We start from the raw sequence: 21,610 nt of genomic DNA on the forward strand, positions 1-21,610 counted from the left end.
AAGCTCAAGACCTAGCTATTCGAGCAGTAGCAGCACTCCCCCCCCCCTAGCGCCTTGAGACCCTCTGGGTAAGTAGTGCGCTATATAAATGCCTGTGATTGATTGATTGCTGTGTCCTAAATCAGGCCACTAAGGGATGTGCCCCCCAAGGCATCCAATAAATGACATCACTTATTGTCAATACAGTACCATATGGGGGCAGTAGCAGTCCCCCACCTGCCCCCTCCACCCTACCAACTGGGCCCGCATTTCCTCACTGGGACTTGAGGGAAGCTCCCCCCCTCTTTTGGGGCCAGACATACCAGCTACTCCCGAGTCACACATTCGCATATTCTATCTCAATACCCGGTCCCTTATCAGGCATCAAACTGATGTCTTCCTTTTACTGACTGCCGAGAACCCCGATATACTCCAACTTTCGGAGACATGGTTATCGGAGGACTCTCTTCCAGATATCCTAGCGGCATTGCCCTCTGATTACTACATGCTGAACGCCAATAGATCAGACGGCCGTCATGGAGGGGGCGTGGCAGCAGTAATCCGGAAGAATCTACAACTCATTTCCACCTCCTCGCTCACCCTCCCAGCAGTCGATAATCTTGTGATCAACCTGGGCATGAACGAGGGTGCCATCTCGCTCGTGGTATTATATCGTCCTCCCCATCCCATGCCTCTTTTTCCCTCCTCCTTTGCTGAACAGCTGGCCAACCTCACCACCTCTTCCACCCGTGTGGCCATCTTCGGGGACTTTAATTATTGGTTCCAGCATAAGGATGCTGGCCCCCAGGCCACCGAGCTTTTCGAGACCTTATCGTCCCTCAATCTAAAACAACATATAGATGCCCCCACACATACCGGAGGTCATATTCTTGACCACATCTGGACCCACGGGATCAAGCTCTCGCACCCGGTGATCACCCCCTGTATCTGGTCCGACCATTTCTTGGTCGAGACCACTCTCACCATCACTGGCCATATCAGGGCCCCCTCCTTAGAGGGTGGTATGGCGCGAAAATGGAAGGCTGTAGACACCCAGGGCTTTCTCGACCTCCTTTCAAAATCGCGTCCTCCCCTCACGCCTGACCTCAGCACTGGCAAGCTGGCCAATGACATTTCCCACTGGCTGTTATCAGCCAGCGATGTCTTGGCCCCTTTAACTAAATTCCCTCGGTCCCGGCACAGTCACTCCCACAAGTGGTTGGGCACCCCGGGACATTGCAGGACCCGGCCCTGGAGGGTGGCAGTCCCCAAAGGCCATCAAGGGATCCAGGAGGGTGGCCGTGCAGCCCCACTACCTTCATTTTCAAAGCACCAGGGAGGTGGTGGTCCCCGGGGCAGTCTGGGGGAGCAGGAGCCCCCCACAACAAATGTCTTCATTTAAGCCCTGGGGAAGTGGAAATACCCGGGGCTTGGCGAGACCCACAAGGGCCCCGCATATAATTAGCAATGCCCCGGGAGGGTGGCGGTCCCCGGGCTGTGTGGGGGGGCAGGTGCACCCCCACGCATTTCTTTTCAAGCCCCGAAGAGGTGGCGGTCCCCGGGCTGTGTGGAGGGCAGGAGCACCCCCACGCATTTCTTTTCAAGCCCCGGGGAGATGGCGGTCCCCTGGGCAGTCACTGCGAAGGCCCCCGTGGGCCCCTGCATACAATATAAATATTCCACCTGGAACCTGGCCCACCAGGGGGCTTACAGATAACGAAGCAGGGGAGCCAACACCTTTTTTAAAAAAGAAAAGAATTTTAGCTGGGTTTGCGCACACCCAGTGCAAATTTGGCAGTAAAAAAAAAAAGTGGGCTAGTGGGTCAGGTTGTTTCTACCCTGCCCCCTTTTCTTGTTTTTCATCTTACTGAGTCACAAGATGCCTGCCAACACTTCCTGGTTTGGAGTGTTGACAGCCAATCAGAGTGAAGATCGTGCCCGGGAGGGTTCGCAAATCCTCCTCTGTGTTTTGATTTATATAATTTCTCAGCAACTACTGAACAGATTTACACCATTTTAAAACAAGCTTGCTTTCTGGACCAAGACCTATCTTTTTGCCAAATTTGGTGTCATTCCCTTCAGCAGTTCGAGCTGTAGCTGATTTCAAAATCCATATGGAAATTAAAATGGGGAAAATGCTTTTTGGGACCCCCCTTTTTTCTTGGGCCTCGCTTGACAAACCACCCCAAAAGTTTCAAGACAGGAGCTGACCTGAGCGAACCATTAGTTTGGAAAATTTCACAAAGATTTGTCAACCAGCGCTAAATATATTGGAAAATCAATCAAATAAATTCCTATGGATAATAGGTCCTAACTATAACTATCGACTGGCGACTGCCAGTAGGTAATATATATCTGTATATATATTACCTACTGGCTGTCGCCAGTAGGTAGTTCTAGTTAGGACCTATTTTCCATAGGAAATCCTCAACATTCTATTTGGAATAACTTTGACGCCAGTTGATGAATCTTCGTGAAATTTTCAAAACTAATGGCCGGCTCCGGTCCGCTCCTATCCTGAAAGTCTTGGGATGATTCGTGTAATGGGGGCCGAGAAAAAAGGGGGGTCCCAAAACGTGTTTTCCAATGCAATTTTCCATGGAGATCTTTACATGCAGCTACAGCCCGAACTGCTGAACGGAATTACACCAAATTTGGCATAGAGGTAGTCCTTGGTTCAGACTCGTATCTTTTGCTTAAATGGTGTAAATCAGTTCAGAAGGTCCTGAGAAAATGACATTTAAAAGTACATATATATATACGGCCGCGCAGCATCCGCGTACCCTAAGCACACCCTGCTGTGCACGAGCTGTATTCTAATTGGCTGCCAACACTCCAAATCAGGAAGTGTTAGGGCGTGGCCAAGATGGCGACCGGGACGGACGTGGGTTGCTGAGGCTCCCGTCCTGAATCCTCCCCCAGACCTCTGAATAAGCACTGAGACCCCCAAACAGAGTTGGCGGGACCCGGAGACACCGGACTGCGGACCCGACCCGGTGAAAGCGGAGAGTGGCGGCTCCTGCACGGCTACGGAACCCTGTCTGCCTCGCACCGTGGCCTGCCCAGTGCCAAATGGTGGTCGTGGCGGTGGAGTGACGTCGCGATCTGCGGTCTGTGGAGCAAGAGACTGCGGGGGGCAGAGAGACAGACACCGACAACAGCCGCTGCCCGGTGGCGGAGGTGAGCACTGCGGCGGAGGCGACCCAGGGCGGTGCTCGGACCGGCGCGGGGCTCCCCACGGCTACCTGGAAAAGAACTCTGTCTGGAGGGCGCGAAACAGGGTCCCCTGGTTTCCGGGCCCGCAGTGAACAGCAGCCCTCATTTCTGGGCCCTGTCGCTGTCCGCCTCTGACTGCGCTGTGGAGGGCGGCCCCGCGGGCCATGTGGTGTGTGGCCAGTTAAGGCGGAGACGGCCGACGGCGGGGCGGCTGCCCGAAAATTGAGCCCCAGGCTTCGGGGCCTAGCTGACAGGGCCGCCCGCACTCGTGGGACTCCCGGCAGCACTGGACAGCGCATCACCCAGAGACAGCGCCTTGATACTGCGACCACAGCACCAGAGGTGGGGGTTCTGGGCCCCGGCGCTTAGCGGTGAGAGGCTACCTGACAGACCGCGGGGGCACCTGGTCGGGAGCCTTGGAAATCTAGCCCCAGGCTTCTGGGCCTACTGGTGACGGTCCCCGGTGGGCCCAATCGGGGTCACTTCAGCAAGGCGCATCAACACTGAGAGGCAGGACTACCATTGAGCCGCACGTCCACAGCCTGTGCCTGAGGAGACAGCGGGGGACACCAACGGTCGGCCTACTACAGGTCAGTGACCTCTGGCGAGAAGACACTGAGGTGAGCGCAGGATCTAAAGGCCTAGCAAGCAGTGACCGCTCTACCAAGGGACCTCCATACTCGCCTTTGCCTGGCCCAGAGAGTGACCCCCAGCTTCCACGGGTGGCTAGCACAGTTTGGTGTTTGGGCCGGCCCACGGACTGTCCACCAGGGGGGTGTGCGCCCAGCGACCCCCAGCGTAGGTTGCCGCGAACATCATGACATCAGGACAACGCAGAGGGGGCCGCACAATTACGGACATGCTCACTAAAGGCACCCAGAAAGGGGAGAAGAGCCAAGCAACCATGGCACCGACGAAGAGCGCGACGGGGCATGAGGAGGATGGAACCCCCATCTCTAAGTCGTTTTTGGAGACCCTCTTTAATACACTGCGGGATGATTTCCACACCCTAAAGCAGGACATGGCTGGCGAATTCCGGGAGATACAGAGGGATGTGGGTGGCCTGGGGGAGAGGGTGGCCGCCGCGGAGGACGCCGATCACACCAGAAGTGAGGAGGTGGAGCAGTTGCAACAGGAGTTGGTGCGTCTCCGTGAGCAGCAGGTAGACCTACAGGCGCATATGGAGGACCTTGAGAACCGCTCCCGAAGAAATAATATACGGGTCCGGGAAGTGCCACTTCAGGCAGAGGGGAAGGATATCTCCCTCTTCCTTCAGGGCCTTTTCAGAGATGTCTTGAGCGAGAGAGTGGACTTTGACATCCGCATCGACAGGGCGCACAGGGTCGGCTTGGCATGCCGGGCGCCTGGCCCTCCCCCGGACATACTGGCGTTTCTCCCTGACTTTCCCTTAAAGGAGCGCATCCTTCAGGCGGCCCACAAGAAACAGCCCCTTCGCTACCTGGGCCATCCGGTAGCTCTCTACCAAGATCTCTTGGCGATCACACTGCAGAAGTGCAGGGCCTTCAGGCCGGCCACCTTTTTTCTACGAGACAAGGGTGTTCCTGTGGAATTTTAGTTTACGAGCTGAACATCATCTGCGCCAGCTTGTCACCCACGTACAATGTACACGACAGCCATTTTAGGTATCATGGTGTCCCTGTCCACGATCGATCGCCAGCGCGCTCCTCTGACCCTGCAGGCATCCTCCGCGCACCCTGGCTCCCCCCCTCCCTCCCTCACATGAGCATAACCCTTCTCCTCCTGCATGACCCTGTCCTTGGAAAATCACGCCCGCGCCTGACCAACACCTCCTCTCCTTCCATGAATACCCCTCTGTTGATAAGCCATCCCTCCGATGTTCAATTGTCCACGCGGCATGAATACCACTCCTTTGATGACCCCTTCCCCCGAGTCCGACTGTCCACACAGATCCGAGGCCATCGCCTAAGCCGGGAGATACCATTTACTGCCCCTTATTGTATGAAGTCACTCCTCTTCAAAGGACCCACTATTGATCATGGCCTCCCCACCCCAGGGGATATGATCAGGCGCACACATCCTAAGAATCGGCAGAACACTCAGCTGCGTGATGACCCCCTCCTCTTATCAGCAGGTTGAGGACCTCTATTGTAGAGGCATGTGGGGTGGGATTGACACGAGGATTACGGAGATGTCTTTTTCCTTACTTCACAATATCTTGATTGTAATAAAGAAAGGTCACATGCCATAAACCAGTGTATAAGAGGCCAGGCCTCAGAGAGGCTGTTAGAGCACCTCGAGACGATACCTTGTTGTCTGATCTGATGTGTTCTGCTCCGTCGGAATAAAACTTCTGTTTCCTGCCTTCTGATCTCCGGCGCCTGCCTCATTGCTTGGTAATTTGAATGGTACAAAGGCGGTTAGCGCCGGGCAAATCTTGAAAAAGGTCATAGCCCTACCCTTTTTCCACAATTGGCGTCCCAAAGCGTGGGGCCCATCAGCGACACGTGGATCCAGTGGGAGAGGTCCCGACGACAGAGTGAACGACTGCAACGATCGGGAGAGCTCGTGTCCGATAGACCCTCGTCTGACAGTCGATCATCCGACCTTCACTAGTTCCGAACAGACCTCTCTCGAGTGATCTACGGTCCTGACTGGGAACCATCAGGAGTGCCACGAACATCGCGAAAAAGAGAGGACGATCGGGCGCTGGATTCGGAAGACAGGAAACCGTCCATGCGGTCCGGGTAAGGTCGTGTAAATACGACAAACTGAGAAATGATTGTTTGTTTTGGATAATACTAGTATTACGCTTTGTTGATCCCTCTGGAGATTCACCGTCTGCAAACGGAGAAACAACAGGCTCTCTCTTTGCAAACAGTGAAGGATAGGTAACGCAGACTTTTGTCCCCATTGTAATCCGTCGTGCCCATCTTCCTCCCCCACTGTTTTCCCGAACTGTCGTTCGTGGATTGTTGTCTGGAGATTCTCTGTCTGCAAACAGGGAAGAACAAGGTCTCTCTTTGCAGGTGGAGAAAGAGTGGGTAACGCAAAACTTTAACACGTCGTACCCACTTATTCTCCCCATTGATTGTTTGATTGACCGTACATTAAGTGTTCGGTATTGGTTCTTTTGAGGTATTCACGGCCTACAAACAACGTAGAATAGAAATATTCTGTCTAGTCTTTGTCCGCCGTGATAAGATAGGTAGTGCAGACCTTTGTCCCCGTTGTAACCCGTCATGCCTATCTTCTCCCCACTGATTGGTAGCCTGTACAGCCCGGACCGCTTATTAGAGATGAACCATCCAGCTCCACTGGAGGGCACCCCTAATAAGGACATGTTCACTAAGCATGGACTAGTCGCTATAGCTTATACTAAGCTATGGCATAAATATACAAAGAAGAACCCCGAAAGTCAGTGGCCACTGATAGGTTCCTTTGATGAAAATAAAATAAAAACATTAGAAATAGCGCTCCAGAAAAATAAGACCACGCCCACTATGCTCGATGGTATTGGCATGTGGCGCAAAGAAACGGAACAACGACAGAAAAGAGAAGAAGCAAAAATAGGGAAAGAATTACGAAAGGCAGCCCACCTAGCCGCCAAGCAACTAGAAGAAGAAATAAAAGAAAGAAAAGAAGCTGCACAAAACCAAGAATCAGGGTCGACAGGTCAATGTCCTGTTAGGACCCCCTCTGCGCTCTACCCTGAATTGCCCTCCAAACAGCGAGCGAACGATGAGTTACTGCTAGGTCCCCCAATCATCTACATGCCCCCTCCATATGCTCCCTGCCAACAACACCTGCAGGCCCTGAGTACGAGCGAGAACGGCCTTAGCGCTAGTGCACCAGCCCTCACGGCCTCCGCACCAGCCACATTAGCAGCACCAACAGATGCCCCCGAGGCTAGCGAGCACCCACCAGCCAGATCAAACAGATTGAGCAAAGATGAACGGGATGGGATTGACAAAATAGCAAAGACACTAGTGGAACGAAGGGAGAGCGAAGAGTACACAATGAACATGTATAACTCGCATGCCGATAGCCACAGACGGCATTTCATTTTGCGATTCAGCTACCACACCCTGAACGCATATGAAGATAGGTATCAAAGTAAGGGCCCCGCTAAACTGACCACACTGTATAGGAAGATTGATGTCGGAGATGGGACTGAATGTGAGGCGACGGAGCTCTTCATGCAGACGCTTGAGGTCTTCCGCCACCTCACGGAGCAAAAACCAGAAACCAAGGTTACAGTCCCTGAAACGACCTCAGTAGAAGTAGCCAACACTATGATGCCCATCAGAGAAGCGGCTCCATATTGGATTCCGCACGCGGTCTGGGGACAAACGATGATATTAATCATGCAGATGCAAAAGGGAGGGTTGTGTACAATTGGGTTTACCAACCATGGGACCGACAAGATATCCTAACCTTTAGACAAACTCTGCCCGATTTAAGAAAGAACCCGACAGCGTTCTATACCGAGATGAACACAGCTCTGGGTTCAACGATAATGACTTTAGCGGACATTGACTTGTTTTTCGGGTTATGCCTGCCTGCTGACGTGTGGAAGCAAATCCGGAAGGCTGACCACACAGATCTATTCGGGCACACCTGGGAGCAACTCAGTGAACTAGATAGACAGCGAGAGCCTGGAAGGAAACCAGTAAAAGACATACTAGAGCTCCCAGACAAATTAGTTCAGAAGTTAAAGACACTGATCCCAGAGAAAAAGGTAGATTGGTCGATAGTCACGGCCTGTCGTCAGAAACCCCAGGAAGATGTATCAGAGTACTTCTCCCGATTTGAGACAGTGTTCTCCGACTACAGTGGCCAAGACATGACCACCGCAACCGGACATAAACAAAAGAGGAGGGAGAAGGAGGTTGAACCAGACCAGGTCGTCCTCCAGTCTGTGTACGAAATACAGGAACCCTATGTCAAGGGTCCAGAGACCTGGTAGGTGTTTGTATGGTCACTGCTTATTAAGTCAGTGTGTACCAAAGATGTGTAAAAAAGAAAAATTTCTTTTTAGAGTCCCCTCACTCACCGGGGTTGCCCCACGGTGACATGCTTCATCATTGGGGCCATCCCAGTTCTCTACGAAAAGGGGCGTGCTGCGACAAGGCGACTACGCAGGAGCACTAGTTTTGTGAGATGACTATGTGTGGTGCATGTGTAATGATGATGGAGTGGGTGTGGAATTAAAATATACCGTGCTAGTGGGCCTCAACAATTTATTTCGCTCCTAGTGTGGTATAAAAAATTAAAAAGGGGTAACACTGTCTTCTAACTTTTACTGAGTTAGATCAGTGTCAAAGGTCAACATGTTTCAAGCTCCCCTAAGCTTTTCTTCAGGACCATACAGGGTCCAGCCCTGTATTGCCACTCCTGTTTTTCAAATGAAAAGTATTGCTAAAAATACTTATTTACAATGAACGCTGTTGTCAATAAACATGCGTGTTGTTATACATACTCAGAGTATGCGGTCCGGCGAGGAGACACCAGGTAGTACCGAGCGGGTCTGCCGATAGGAACAATGTTTCCACGAGGCGTTCCTGCCCTTGCCTAAGACCATGGGGTGTAATTCTATACTCATTTATAAATCGAAGTGAAATACAAAACGTATGTATAACAACACGCATGTTTATTGACAACAGCGTTCATTGTAAATAAGTATTTTTAGCAATACTTTTCATTTGAAAAACAGGAGTGGCAATACAGGGCTGGACCCTGTATGGTCCTGAAGAAAAGCTTAGGGGAGCTTGAAACATGTTGACCTTTGACACTGATCTAACTCAGTAAAAGTTAGAAGACAGTGTTACCCCTTTTTAATTTTTTATACCACACTAGGAGCGAAATAAATTGTTGAGGCCCACTAGCACGGTATATTTTAATTCCACACCCACTCCATCATCATTACACATGCACCACACATAGTCATCTCACAAAACTAGTGCTCCTGCGTAGTCGCCTTGTCGCAGCACGCCCCTTTTCGTAGAGAACTGGGATGGCCCCAATGATGAAGCATGTCACCGTGGGGCAACCCCGGTGAGTGAGGGGACTCTAAAAAGAAATTTTTCTTTTTTACACATCTTTGGTACACACTGACTTAATAAGCAGTGACCATACAAACACCTACCAGGTCTCTGGACCCTTGACATAGGGTTCCTGTATTTCGTACACCGCAACCGGACAACACCTGTTTGTACAAAACTATGTGAAGGGCCTGTCACAGGAGGTCTCCCAAAAACTGCAGACGAGCGAGAGTAGTTGGGGGGCCTCCAAACCCGCAGCTATCCTTCAGATGGCTCAGTATTACGAGCACCAGAAGAATGAGAATGATAGGGCGTCCGATAAAAAGAAGAAAGATTTGAAAGAAAGGGTGATGATAGCCCAGATACAAGGTATAGCGGTAGGACGGGAACCCCAAAGGGGGAACTACCAATCGACCGCCCCCAGAAATCCACCTCCTAAAGATAACACCCCAACACCCCACACTGGACGTAGAGACATTAGCAATGACCAATGCGCCTTCTGCAAAGGATTCGGCCATTGGAAATCCCAGTGTCCGGTTCTGCTAGAGATGAACAGAAATAGGGACCCCAGGGATGTGGTGGGTGGTCCGAGAAATAGAGGACAAGGACGAGGGCACACAAACGACACCAACAATGACAGGTCAGGGAGATTGAACACATGTGACCGCCCCCGACAGAACCAATATCAACTATCCGACGGTGAGAATGCCCCCGATTTTGCATAGGACTGCCAGGGGCAAGGGAGGGATCCAGTCGAGCTCTGTGTTGACCAGCAAGGTCCTTATGTCACTGCTAAGGTCCTGGGTACAGAGTCTCCATTTTTGGTAGACACTGGGGCGACACGTAGTGTGTTATCGAAACGACTGATTCCAAGGGCACCCTTGTCTGGCTCACACATTACATCGATAGGTTTCGATGGGACGCCCTCCACTAACCCCCTGTCCGTGCCTATCACCTTTGACCTAGAAAGCAACACCACTGACACAACATTTCTGCTCTCCTCCAACTCCCCTGACGCCATTATGGGCATTGACTTACTGAAACATTTTCGAGCTACCATTAGGTGTTCCCCAGATGGAATCCGAGTCATCCTGTACGACAACCCAGACATACCCAAATCCTGCCCCTCACGACACATGTGCTCCATAACTGATGCGGACCTGTCCTTGCTTGATACCCTGCCTCCGTACCTATGGGCCAAAAATGACTCCGATGTGGGACGAATGATGATTGACCCTATTCATATAACTGTAAGACAGGACGCTATGCTCCCGAAACTCCCACAATATCGGATATCGCCCGAGGGCGAGAAGGCACTGGTAGCGATCATTCAGTCTCTGGTGGATGCAGGAGTGGTCGAAGAAGTGGTTAGCAATGTCTGCAACAGCCCTATCCTACCCATTGTTAAGAAGCAAGGCGAAGGAGATGAGAAAGCGTACCGCTTCCTCATCGACCTGCGAGAGATTAACAAAGTGGTTGTACCCCAATACCCCGTAGTCTCAGATATCACCACCATCCTGACCCTCATCCCGTCCACTGCCACCACCTTCACTGTTATTGACCTCAAGAATGCGTTTTTCTCTATCCCCATCCATCCAGACAGCCGTTATCTCTTCGGCTTCACCCTGAAATCCCGCTCGTACCGATTTTGTAGAGCTCCCCAGGGGTACACTGAAAGTCCCAGTATTTACAGCCAGGCCCTCAAAAGACAGCTGGACGCTGTCCAGCTACCGGATGGAGTGGTGTTGATCCAGTATGTTGATGATATCCTTTTGGCGGCCGACACCACCCCACTTGCAATCACAGCCACTGTTCAACTCCTACACTTTCTTGCAGAAAATGGCCATAAAGTTTCCAAAAAGAAATTGCAGTTCTGCCAGCCACAAGTGACATACCTAGGCCATCTCCTGTCTAAAGAAGGGAGGAAACTCACACCCGACCGAATCCAAACCATCCTAGACACCCCCGTCCCAAAGACACAAAAACAAGTCCGCTCTTTGGTTGGCCTAACCTCTTTTTGCAGACAATGGTTACCCAATTTCAGCCTCATTGTAAAACCCCTACTTGCCCTGTTGGCCAAAGATGCCCCCTTCCCGCTCCCTTGGACCCCTGAGTGTCAAGCATCCTTTAAGGAATTACGAGATGCCCTCTGTTCAGCGCCCGTCCTGGGAACTCCGGATTACTCCAAACCCTTCTCCCTCTTCACCCACGAAAGGGAGGGGTGTGCATTGTCTGTCCTGACTCAGTCTATAGGTCCAAAGCAACGCCCTTGTGCCTACTTCTCCGCCACTCTTGATCCTGTAGCCAGAGCTTTGCCCGCCTGCCTTCGAGCAGTAGCTGCCGCTGCTGTCTCTATCCGTCAGAGCGAGGGAATCGTACTTTCCAACTCCCTCACTGTGTTAGTACCCCATGCAGTCGACACCCTTCTGAACCAAACCAAGACTCAACATCTGACTAGCGCACGACTGACAGGGTACGAATTGACGCTACTTGCACCCCACATCACACTAAAAAGATGCACGACTTTGAATCCGGCCACATTGTTGCCCCTACCTGAAAATGACCCTGACGTTCCTCTCATACACGACTGTGTGACCCTCACGGACGAACAAACTAGGAGTAGAGTTGACCTCCGAGATACTGCTTTCACTGACCCCGATGGAGAGCTATGGGTAGACGGCTCATGCATCAAACTCCCAGATGGCACCACTTCAGCTGCCTATGCAGTTACGGCAGCCCGAACAGTAGTTGAGACAGCCTGCATCACACAACGATCTGCCCAGGCAGCAGAGCTGATAGCCCTCACACGAGCATGCATCATAGCCACGGGGACCACCGCGAACGCATATACAGACAGCCAGTATGCCTTCGGGGTGGTTCACCATTTTGGGCTCCTGTGGAGGGAGAGGGGATTCCTGACGTCCCACGGCACCCCCATCCTTCACGGAGATCTGGTTTCTGCCCTGATTGAAGCGGTTCTCCTCCCCAAACGACTAGCAGTGATCAAATGTCAGGCACACAAGAAGGTGACAGACTTGGTCGGACAAGGGAATGAATGAATGAATGAATGAATACCCTCTTATATAGCGCATGGCTACTCTTGAGCATCCCAGCGCTGTAAGACCAAGGGAACAGGAAGACACTATTGAAACAAGTGTGTCTTTAAACGCTTCCTGAAAGCGAGATGATTGGACTCAAGCCTGATGTTATCTGGGAGTACGTTCCATTCTTTAGCTGCATGCACAGAGAGCCTGCGGCCACCCATCCGCGCCAGCTTTATCCTGGGAACCACCAGTAAGTTCCGCTGATTGGATCTCAGAGATCTCACTGATTGAATTGGCCGACATCACTGCACGAACCACAGCTGAGAATAGGACGGTGACACGCATGTATGTGACCAGGTCACAAGCAGAAAAATGGACTGACGCAAGGGAAATGATCAGAGACATCCAGTCGGCCAGCACCCCTCACGAACTGACTAAGTGGACAGGGGTGGGTTTGAAGGACGATGAGGGCTGCTGGCGAACAAAAGATGCAAACAAATGGTTGCTGCCTGACTCATACCTGATCCCCATACTGACAATGGCTCATTCCCCTGCACACATAGGATCTGCACCCATGATCAAACTCATTTCCAAAGTCTGGCACAACGACAAAATCCCCGACTCAGCCAGACGCCTAGTCCAGCAGTGCCTTATCTGTCTACAGCACAACCCCGGGAAAGGAACTGTGGTACCCCGGGGAGGGTTTGGGACCCCCAATCACCCCTTTGAGATCCTTCAGATGGACTACATCCAGCTAGAGAGATGCCAAGGCTTGAAGTATGTGCTAGTCATTGTATGCGCCTTCAGCAAATGGGTAGAGGCCTATCCAACCCGTGACAACACTGCCATGACTACTGCCAAAGTACTACTGAAAGAATTCTTTCCTCGCTATGGCCTTTGTCGAATTTTATGGAGCGACAATGGCCCCCACTTCATAGCCGAGGTTATCCAACTAATCCTAAAGGGATTGGGGGTGAAACAGAGATTTCACGCAGTCTTCCACCCCCAATCCGCCGGCCTGGTGGAACGCCATAATGCCACACTGAAGTTGAAATTGTCGAAAATAGTGGCCACCACGGGACTTAAATGGCCAGATGCCCTCCCACTGGCCTTGTTATCGATGCGCTCCACTCCCACCAAACACCATTTGACCCCCTACGAGGTTGTATTCGGGCGACCGATGAACCTCTGGACCGCTCCCAAACCAACCTCCATTCATGACGTCCCGGACGTTCTACTATCTGATTATTTGTGCAAGTTAACAAAAACATTGTCTGTCATTCATCAACAGGTGCAGCAGGCCATCCCCGATGCTTCCAGGGGCCCCGGCCACGACATCCAACCGGGAGATTTCGTTCTAATACGAAACTTCCAGCGGACCAAGAGTCTGGAACCCCGGTGGACGGGCCCCTAGCAAGTGCTTATCACCACCCGGACAGCGCTTCGAGTGGAGGGGAAGCGGCACTGGCTGCACGCACACCACTGCAGGAAGATCTCCTCGACCCTGGCCACGACAGACAACGTCAACACCCAAGAAGAGCTCCTGAACAAAGATCGACCAACATTGAACTGTTATCCCGATACTGAGGCACTTGAACTTGCAAAATTCTCTGACCCCACTGTGCCAACCAGAGAAGGGTATTTTCTGCGTCGAAAGGAGGGAGCTTCGGCTAAGTAGGCCACGGACTAAGTTGAATCTCAGAACGGTGACCTGAACGCAACCAAGGGTTACCGGGAGAGAAGCTAAACGAAGTCTGTGGTTCTGCCCGCTACCGAGCCCCTTGAAGATGATGGAAGCGCCAGATAAGAAGATGATGGAAGCGCCAGATAAGAAGGTGATGGAAGCAACAGAAAATACCCACTATAGAAATCCAAAGACTGACAATTTGCACAAATCAAAGACAATCGGCCTCTTTATTGTCTTCCTCTTCTGCCTCCTCCTCATGACCTCCTTCTGGCTTCTGGAGGAAAGCACACCGGCTCATGAGGCATTGCTGCCCACTGCACGACCGACCCCTATGAAAGAGCATCACCTAATCTCCCTGTCGCCTCAGCTCCGAGAAAGGCGCAGGGAATTTTGGAACAATTCCTTTGTGCAACTGTTGCACCAACACAACCTTGCTGCAAATGCTACGAACTGCTTGATCTGCGGGTTGCTCCCGCATGCCACTGGACACTCCATTCCCTTCATCCCTTGTCCTTTCTCAGTTCACGGCTCCTGCCTCGCCTGGTTGACCCTCATGCAAGAGAGCCACAAGGACAACGCCACTTCCAGCCAGACAGTGTCGCACTTCTACTCTGGGTTCTGGCTGAACAAAACCGGAAAGACCTCTGCTCCCCTGTGTCCTGCGCTCACAGGCGCCACCTTCCTTAAAGACATTCCAGCCAAAGAACGTGTCGAAGTACAGGTGCTCCACAATCCAGCTAGATCCACCTTCTCTCATCTGCAAAAACAAACTACCGCCACTCTGACTGTGGCTCTGTCTGTTATCAATGTCACAGGTCTTGTGTGTCTCGAAGGCCAGGGAACACAGCTTGTGGGTCGCAGTTCCTGCCGAATCATCAGAATATTGGACTCAGTCGACCCCCCTTCCTTTGTTGCTTCTCCAAACATGTACTTTGTGTGTGGCACCAAAGCTTACACCTGGCTCCCGAAAGGTTGGAAGGGTATCTGCTACATTGCCTTCGTTCTTCCCCCAACGTATGTAGCCCCTGCTACCCATCACCGGCAGAGGCGTGCAAATGACATTGAACAAGCCGACTCCACTGGAGCACAGTTCCTGGATGCCGCAAAGGGACTTGTTCCTCTGTGGGGCCCAATGGCAAACAGCCGCGCTATCCGACACCTGACCCAGGCAGTAGAAACAACGATCAACATCACGGCTGGCATCCTCGCTAACAACACGGCTGAGCTTCAGGCGGTCCGCCTTGTGGCCCTTCAAAACCGCCTTGTTCTAGATGTTGTTCTAGCCGATCGAGGAGGAGCATGCCGTATCATCGGATCTAGCTGCTGCACCTACGTGCCAGATAACTCGCCTTCGGTCTACAGAGCAATTGAGCACCTCCACAGACTTTCCTCGGAGGTCCACCAAGAACAAGAAGGATGGTCGCTGGGGAGCTGGTTTTGGGACACTTTGAAGGACTGGGGCTGGAAGTTGTTTTCCTTCGTACTGATACCTGTTGTGATATTATGTGGGTTTAGTTTAGGTATTCAATGTCTGCCATCTTTGTGCAGCTTTGTTTCTAACTGTATGTGCCCAAAGACTTTGGACCTCCGAAATGAGCACATGAGTCCCCTCTATGAAGTAGAAATACGTGGCCTTATGGGGATAAATCCGAACTGACAAGTTGGCAAGACATGTTAAAAGGGAGGACTGTGGAATTTTAGTTTACGAGCTGAACATCATCTGCGCCAGCTTGTCACCCACGTACAATGTACACGACAGCCATTTTAGGTATCATGGTGTCCCTGTCCACGATCGATCGCCAGCGCGCTCCTCTGACCCTGAAGGCATCCTCCGCGCACCATGGCTCCCCCCTCCCTCCCTCACATGAGCATAACCCTTCTCCTCCTGCATGACCCTGTCCTTGGAAAATCACGCCCGCGCCTGACCAACACCTCCTCTCCTTCCATGAATACCCCTCTGTTGATAAGCCATCCCTCCGATGTTCAATTGTCCACGCGGCATGAATACCACTCCTTTGATGACCCCTTCCCCCGAGTCCAACTGTCCACACAGATCCGAGGCCATCGCCTAAGCCGGGAGATACCATTTACTGCCCCTTATTGTATGAAGTCACTCCTCTTCAAAGGACCCACTATTGATCATGGCCTCCCCACCCCAGGGGATATGATCAGGCGCACACATCCTAAGAATCGGCAGAACACTCAGCTGCGTGATGACCCCCTCCTCTTATCAGCAGGTTGAGGACCTCTATTGTAGAGGCATGTGGGATGGGATTGACACGAGGATTACGGGGATGTCTTTTTCCTTACTTCACAATATCTTGATTGTAATAAAGAAAGGTCACATGCCATAAACCAGTGTATAAGAGGCCAGGCCTCAGAGAGGCTGTTAGAGCACCTCGAGACGATACCTTTTTGTCTGATCTGATGTGTTCTGCTCCGTCGGAATAAAACTTCTGTTTCCTGCCTTCTGGTCTCCGGCGCCTGCCTCATTGCTTGGTAATTTGAATGGTACAAAGGCGGTTAGCGCCGGGCAAATCTTGAAAAAGGTCATAGCCCTACCCTTTTTCCACAGTTCCTTACTCCTGGGGCCATCCCTTTCGATTGATCTTCAAGTAGAACAGGGCTTTCCAACAACTTCGCTCCCTCCGAGACACCTGTGCCCTACTGGGCATAGATCAGGATGACAACATGCAGGCGGAGGACCCCTTGGATCGCCCCTCACGAAAGACTTCGCCAAGGCCCTCGAGTGACGGATGACAGCAGGTCGGGCGTCCGCGCTCGCCGAAGGTGTCTCACAAGCCAGACCCAGTGACGGTGGCACATGAACAAATGGCAGCCGTGGAGGAGGTATCCAAAGACACGGCGCCATCAGAAGATTAGCTTGGGACTCGAGCCTTGCCTGGGCAAGCTGGCTCCTGCAGAAGTCAGTAAAGGGGGTCTCTTCTTCTTCTTCTTCTTCTTTGCTTCGAGTTTTGCAGGTCTGGAGGGGGTGGGAGGGGAGGCCGCAGAGGTCGCCACTGCCACAGACTCCTCCAAGTACGGACTCCGTAGGCCTGAACTGTACACGGACAGGCCTAGGACTATGACACAGTTGGGTTTTCAGTTGGGGTTCAGTTGGGGACTGGGGGGTTGGGGAGAGGGGACAGGGGAAGGTGGGGGAGGAGGGTTCGTTGGGATTAGGAGGGAGTTGGGGCTGAGGGAAGGGCTGCGGGGTAGGGGGTGGGGGGGAGTCCAGTGCTCCAGCTTTTCCTCAAGTCCGTGAGCTACACTTCCGCACGGCCGCTGGGGGTCAGTTTGGTACCCTTGTTTCTTTCCTCATCGGAGATCACTTGACCGACAATGCGAACGCGACCCACACCATCACGCATCATGATGCCCAACAATCTTAAGATATTGACCCTAAATGTACGGGGTCTTAATAACCCGGTCAAGAGACGCGTGGTGCTTTCCTTCCGTTGCCCATGACATGCAAATACTGCATGAAGTGATGCATCGGCAACTCCTCAGGCATATTGCCACAGGTTGTGGTCAGTGTATGCATGAGGGACGCGTGTAATAGGAATTGCCCAGCCGGGAGGTCTGTGCACGCGGTGAGATCCGCAAAAGAAAGCAGAGCCCCGTCCTCGTAGAGGTCTCCCAGCGTTTCCACTCCCGCTTGTGTCCAGCTGGCTAGTAGGGCCTCTGTCAGAGCTCCTGTTGCCCCGGGAGTGCCCAATAGAGGGAGTATCGGAGCATATGGCTTCGTTTCCCGAGTGAGTCGTAGACATCGAAGGAAGAACCTGCGCGCTACTGCTAGGTGCAATTGAGAAGGACAGGGGGAGTGGGTCAGAGGATGGAACAATGTGCAAACCTGCGTCAGGTTCCAAGTGGCGGTGTCCGTGGCTGTGTCGCCCAGGTTTTTACCGCAAAGCCATCCCGACACCCATTGTAACTGCGCCGCTAGGTAGTACAGTTCCATGTTAGGAACTGCCATGCCTCCCGAATTCAGTGGTCATGTATAGTTTCGTCAGTACCACGCGAGGTCGGCCCGCGTTCCAGACGAGACTGCGAAGTAGGACCTCCAGTTCCCGAAACACCTTGTTGGGGGCATACATCGGAATGTTGGCGAAATAGTACAATAGTCTTGGTAGGATTATCATCGTAGCTAGTGCCACTCGACTAGGGACATTCAGGGGCAGAGTCTTCCAGAAGCCGATCTGGGCATGTATAGAGGCTATTGCCCGCATTAGATTCCCCTCCAGGACGTCTGTTGGGTTCTGGTAAATGTGGATTCCCAGATAGCGGAATGTAGTGGGGTACCATTGAAGCCTCTCACCGCCAAGGCGGATATCGCCTTCAGGTGTGTCTGGGCTGAAGGAATAGGCTCCTGACTTGAACCAGCTGACTCGCAATCCCGACATGTTCTCGAAGGTTCGGAAAATGTCAGCTATAGGTCTTGGGACATTGGTCAAATCCTTGACATACAGTAGCAGGTCATCTGTGTACAGTGAGATCACATGGATGTCATCAGCCATCAGGATTCCCCACTCATCTCCCTGTGTCCGGAGAATTGTAGACAGGGGTTCCATGGCCAAGGAGAACAGCAGGGGGGACAGGGGGCAGCCTTGTCTGGTACCCCTTCATACACGGATGGCGTCGGAGAGTAGTTTGCTGGTGCGGACTCGGACCGTAGGTCTGTGATAGAGTAGGTCATCCATGTTCTCATAGTCGCCTCCCAGTTCGAATTTTTCCATCACCGCCCTCAGGTACGGCCACTCCACAGAATCAAATGCTTTCTCGAGGTCCAACATTAGACACCCCGCTCATGGCCAGCGTCGGACGGCATATTCCTGCAAACGGAACAGGCGACGGATGTTATAAGAGGTGGTCACGCTGGGACGAAGCCGTTCTGATCATGGTGTACCAGAAGCGGGACCAGAGGAGCCAGTCGCCGGGCTAGCGTGGAGGCAAGTATCTTGTAGTCCGTGTTCAGGAGGGCCAGGGGGCGATAAGAGCCAACTCGTGTGCCATCCCTGCCAGGTTTGGGTATGGATATCAGGTTGGCTTCATTAAGCGTGGGAGGCAGAGAGGAGTCCGCCGCAGCGTACACCTTCAGGAGTTCCGGAATAAGAATGTCCGAGCCAGCGTTATAGAATTTGGCCGGTAACCCATCAGGACCAGGGGACTTGCCATTGGACAGGTTAAAGATGGCCTAGCAGTGCTCCTCCGGTGTAAGCGAGGCCCCAAGTTCGTCTTGTTGTGCAGAGGTCAGATGCGGCATCGGTAGGGGGGGAAAGATATTCCGCTATGTCAGGGTGTGGGTCGTGGAGTCGAGAGCGATATAGAGCGTCATAGTGGGCCGTGAACGCTTCATGGATGTGACGCTGTGAGTACAATAGTCCCCTCCCGTCTACATGTATCGCCGCCACCGGGGCTGCGTGATCCTCCTGCGAAATCAGCCAGGCCTATAATTTGCCAGCGGTACAAAAGGGGGTGGTAATGGACGGAGCATCTAAATCAATCAAACACTCACACCCAGTCAAAAGATCTGGGTTTAATCCATCACCGTTCTTTAGCCCACTTTGCCACCCCAGTTCAAACATGGCTGTATGCAAATCAGTCTGACCCTGTGCCTCATGGGAACAGTCCAGCCCGAACTGCCAAGCCATGTCTTCCCTGGACCGGAAACAAGCTTCCGAGGACCGGTTTCTGGCATTCCTGCCGTCTTCAGCCCGGCTTGCTTGCATCCAGTGGCAAAGTGAGCAAGGGACTCATGTCTGAGTATACCCTGCCACACTTATGGCGGCCAAAAGCGGTACAAAAGGGGGTGGTAATGGACGGAGCATCTGAATCAATCAAACACTCACACCAAGTCAAAAGATCTGGGTTTAATCCATCACCGTTCTTTAGCCCACTCTGCCACCCCAGTTCAGACATGGCTATATGCAAATCAGTCTGACCCTGTGCCTCATGGGAACAGTCCAGCCCGAACTGTCAAGCCATGTCTTCCCTGGACCGGAAACAAGCTTCCGAGGACCGGTTTCTGGCATTCCTGCCGTCTACAGCCTGGCTTGCTTGAATCCAGTGGCAAAGTGAGCAAGGGACTCATGTCTGAGTATACCCTGACACACTTATGGCGGCCAAAAGTGGTACAAAAGGGGGTGGTAATGAACGGAGCATCTGAATCAATCAAACACTCACACCCAGTCAAAAGATCTGGGTTTAATCCATTACCGTTCTTTAGCCCACTCTGCCACCCCAGTTCAGACATGGCTATATGCAAATCAGTCTGACCCTGTGCCTCATGGGAACAGTCCAGCCCGAACTGCCAAGCCATGTCTTCCCTGGACCGGAAACAAGCTTCCGAGGACCGGTTTCTGGCATTTCAGCCGTCTTCAGTCCGGCTTGCTTGAGTCCAGTGGCAAAGTAAGCAAGGGACTCAAGTCTGAGTATACCCTGCCACACTTATGGCGGCCAAAAGCGGTACAAAGGGGGTGGTAAAGGACGGAGCATCTGAATCAATCAAACAAACACTCACACCCAGTCAAAAGATCTGGGTTTAATCCATCACCGTTCTTTACCCCACTCTGCCACCCCAGTTCAGACATGGCTATATGCAAATCAGTCTGACCCTGTGCCTCATGGGAACAGTCCAGCCCGAACTGCCAAGCCATGTCTTCCCTCGACCGGAAACAAGCTTCTGAGGACCAGTTTCTGGCATTCCAGCCGTCTTCAGCCCGGCTTGCTTGAATCCAGTGGCAAAGTGAGCAAGGGACTCACGTCCGAGCATACCTTGCCACACTTATGGCGGCCAAAAGCGGTACAAAAGGGGGTGGTGATGGACGGAGCATCTGAATCAATCAAACACTCACACCCAGTCAAAAGATCTGGGTGTAATCCATCACCATTCTTTAGTCCACTCAGAGTCAGACTGATTTGCATATAGTCATGTCTGAACTGGGGTGGCAGAGTGGGCTAAAGAACTGTGATGGATTCAACCCAGATCTTTTGACTGGGTGTGAGTGTTTGATTGATTCAGATGCTCCGTCCATCACCACCCCCTTTTGTACCGCTTTTGGCCGCCATAAGTGTGGCAGGGTATGCTCGGACGTGAGTCCCTTGCTCACTTTGCCACTGGATTCAAGCAAGCCGGGCTGAAGACGGCTGGAATGCCAGAAACCGGTCCTCGGAAGCTTGTTTCCGGTCCAGGGAAGACATGGCTTGGCAGTTCGGGCTGGACTGTTCCCATGACGCACAGAGTCAGACTGATTTGCATATAGTCATGTCTGAACTGGGGTTGCAGAGTGGGCTAAAGAACGGTGATGGATTCAACCCAAATCTTTTGACTGGGTGTGAGTGTTTGATTGATTCAGATGCTCCATCCATCACAGCCCCTTTTTGTACCACTTTTGGCCGCCATAAGTGTGGCAGGGTATGCTCAGACATGAGTCCCTTGCTCACTTTGCCACTGGATTCAAGCAAGACGGGCTGAAGACGGCTGGAATGCCAGAAACCGGTCCTCGGAAGCTTGTTTCCGGTCCAGGGTAGACATGGCTTGGCAGTTCGGGCTGGACTGTTCCCATGAGGCACAGAGTCAGACTGATTTGCATATAGTCATGTCTGAACTGGGGTGGCAGAGTGGGCTAAAGAACGGTGATGGATTCAACCCAGATCTTTTG

This window comes from Lissotriton vulgaris, chromosome 2_1, assembly GCF_964263255.1.
Source record: "Lissotriton vulgaris chromosome 2_1, aLisVul1.2, whole genome shotgun sequence".
NCBI classification, from domain to species: Eukaryota; Metazoa; Chordata; class Amphibia; order Caudata; family Salamandridae; genus Lissotriton; species Lissotriton vulgaris.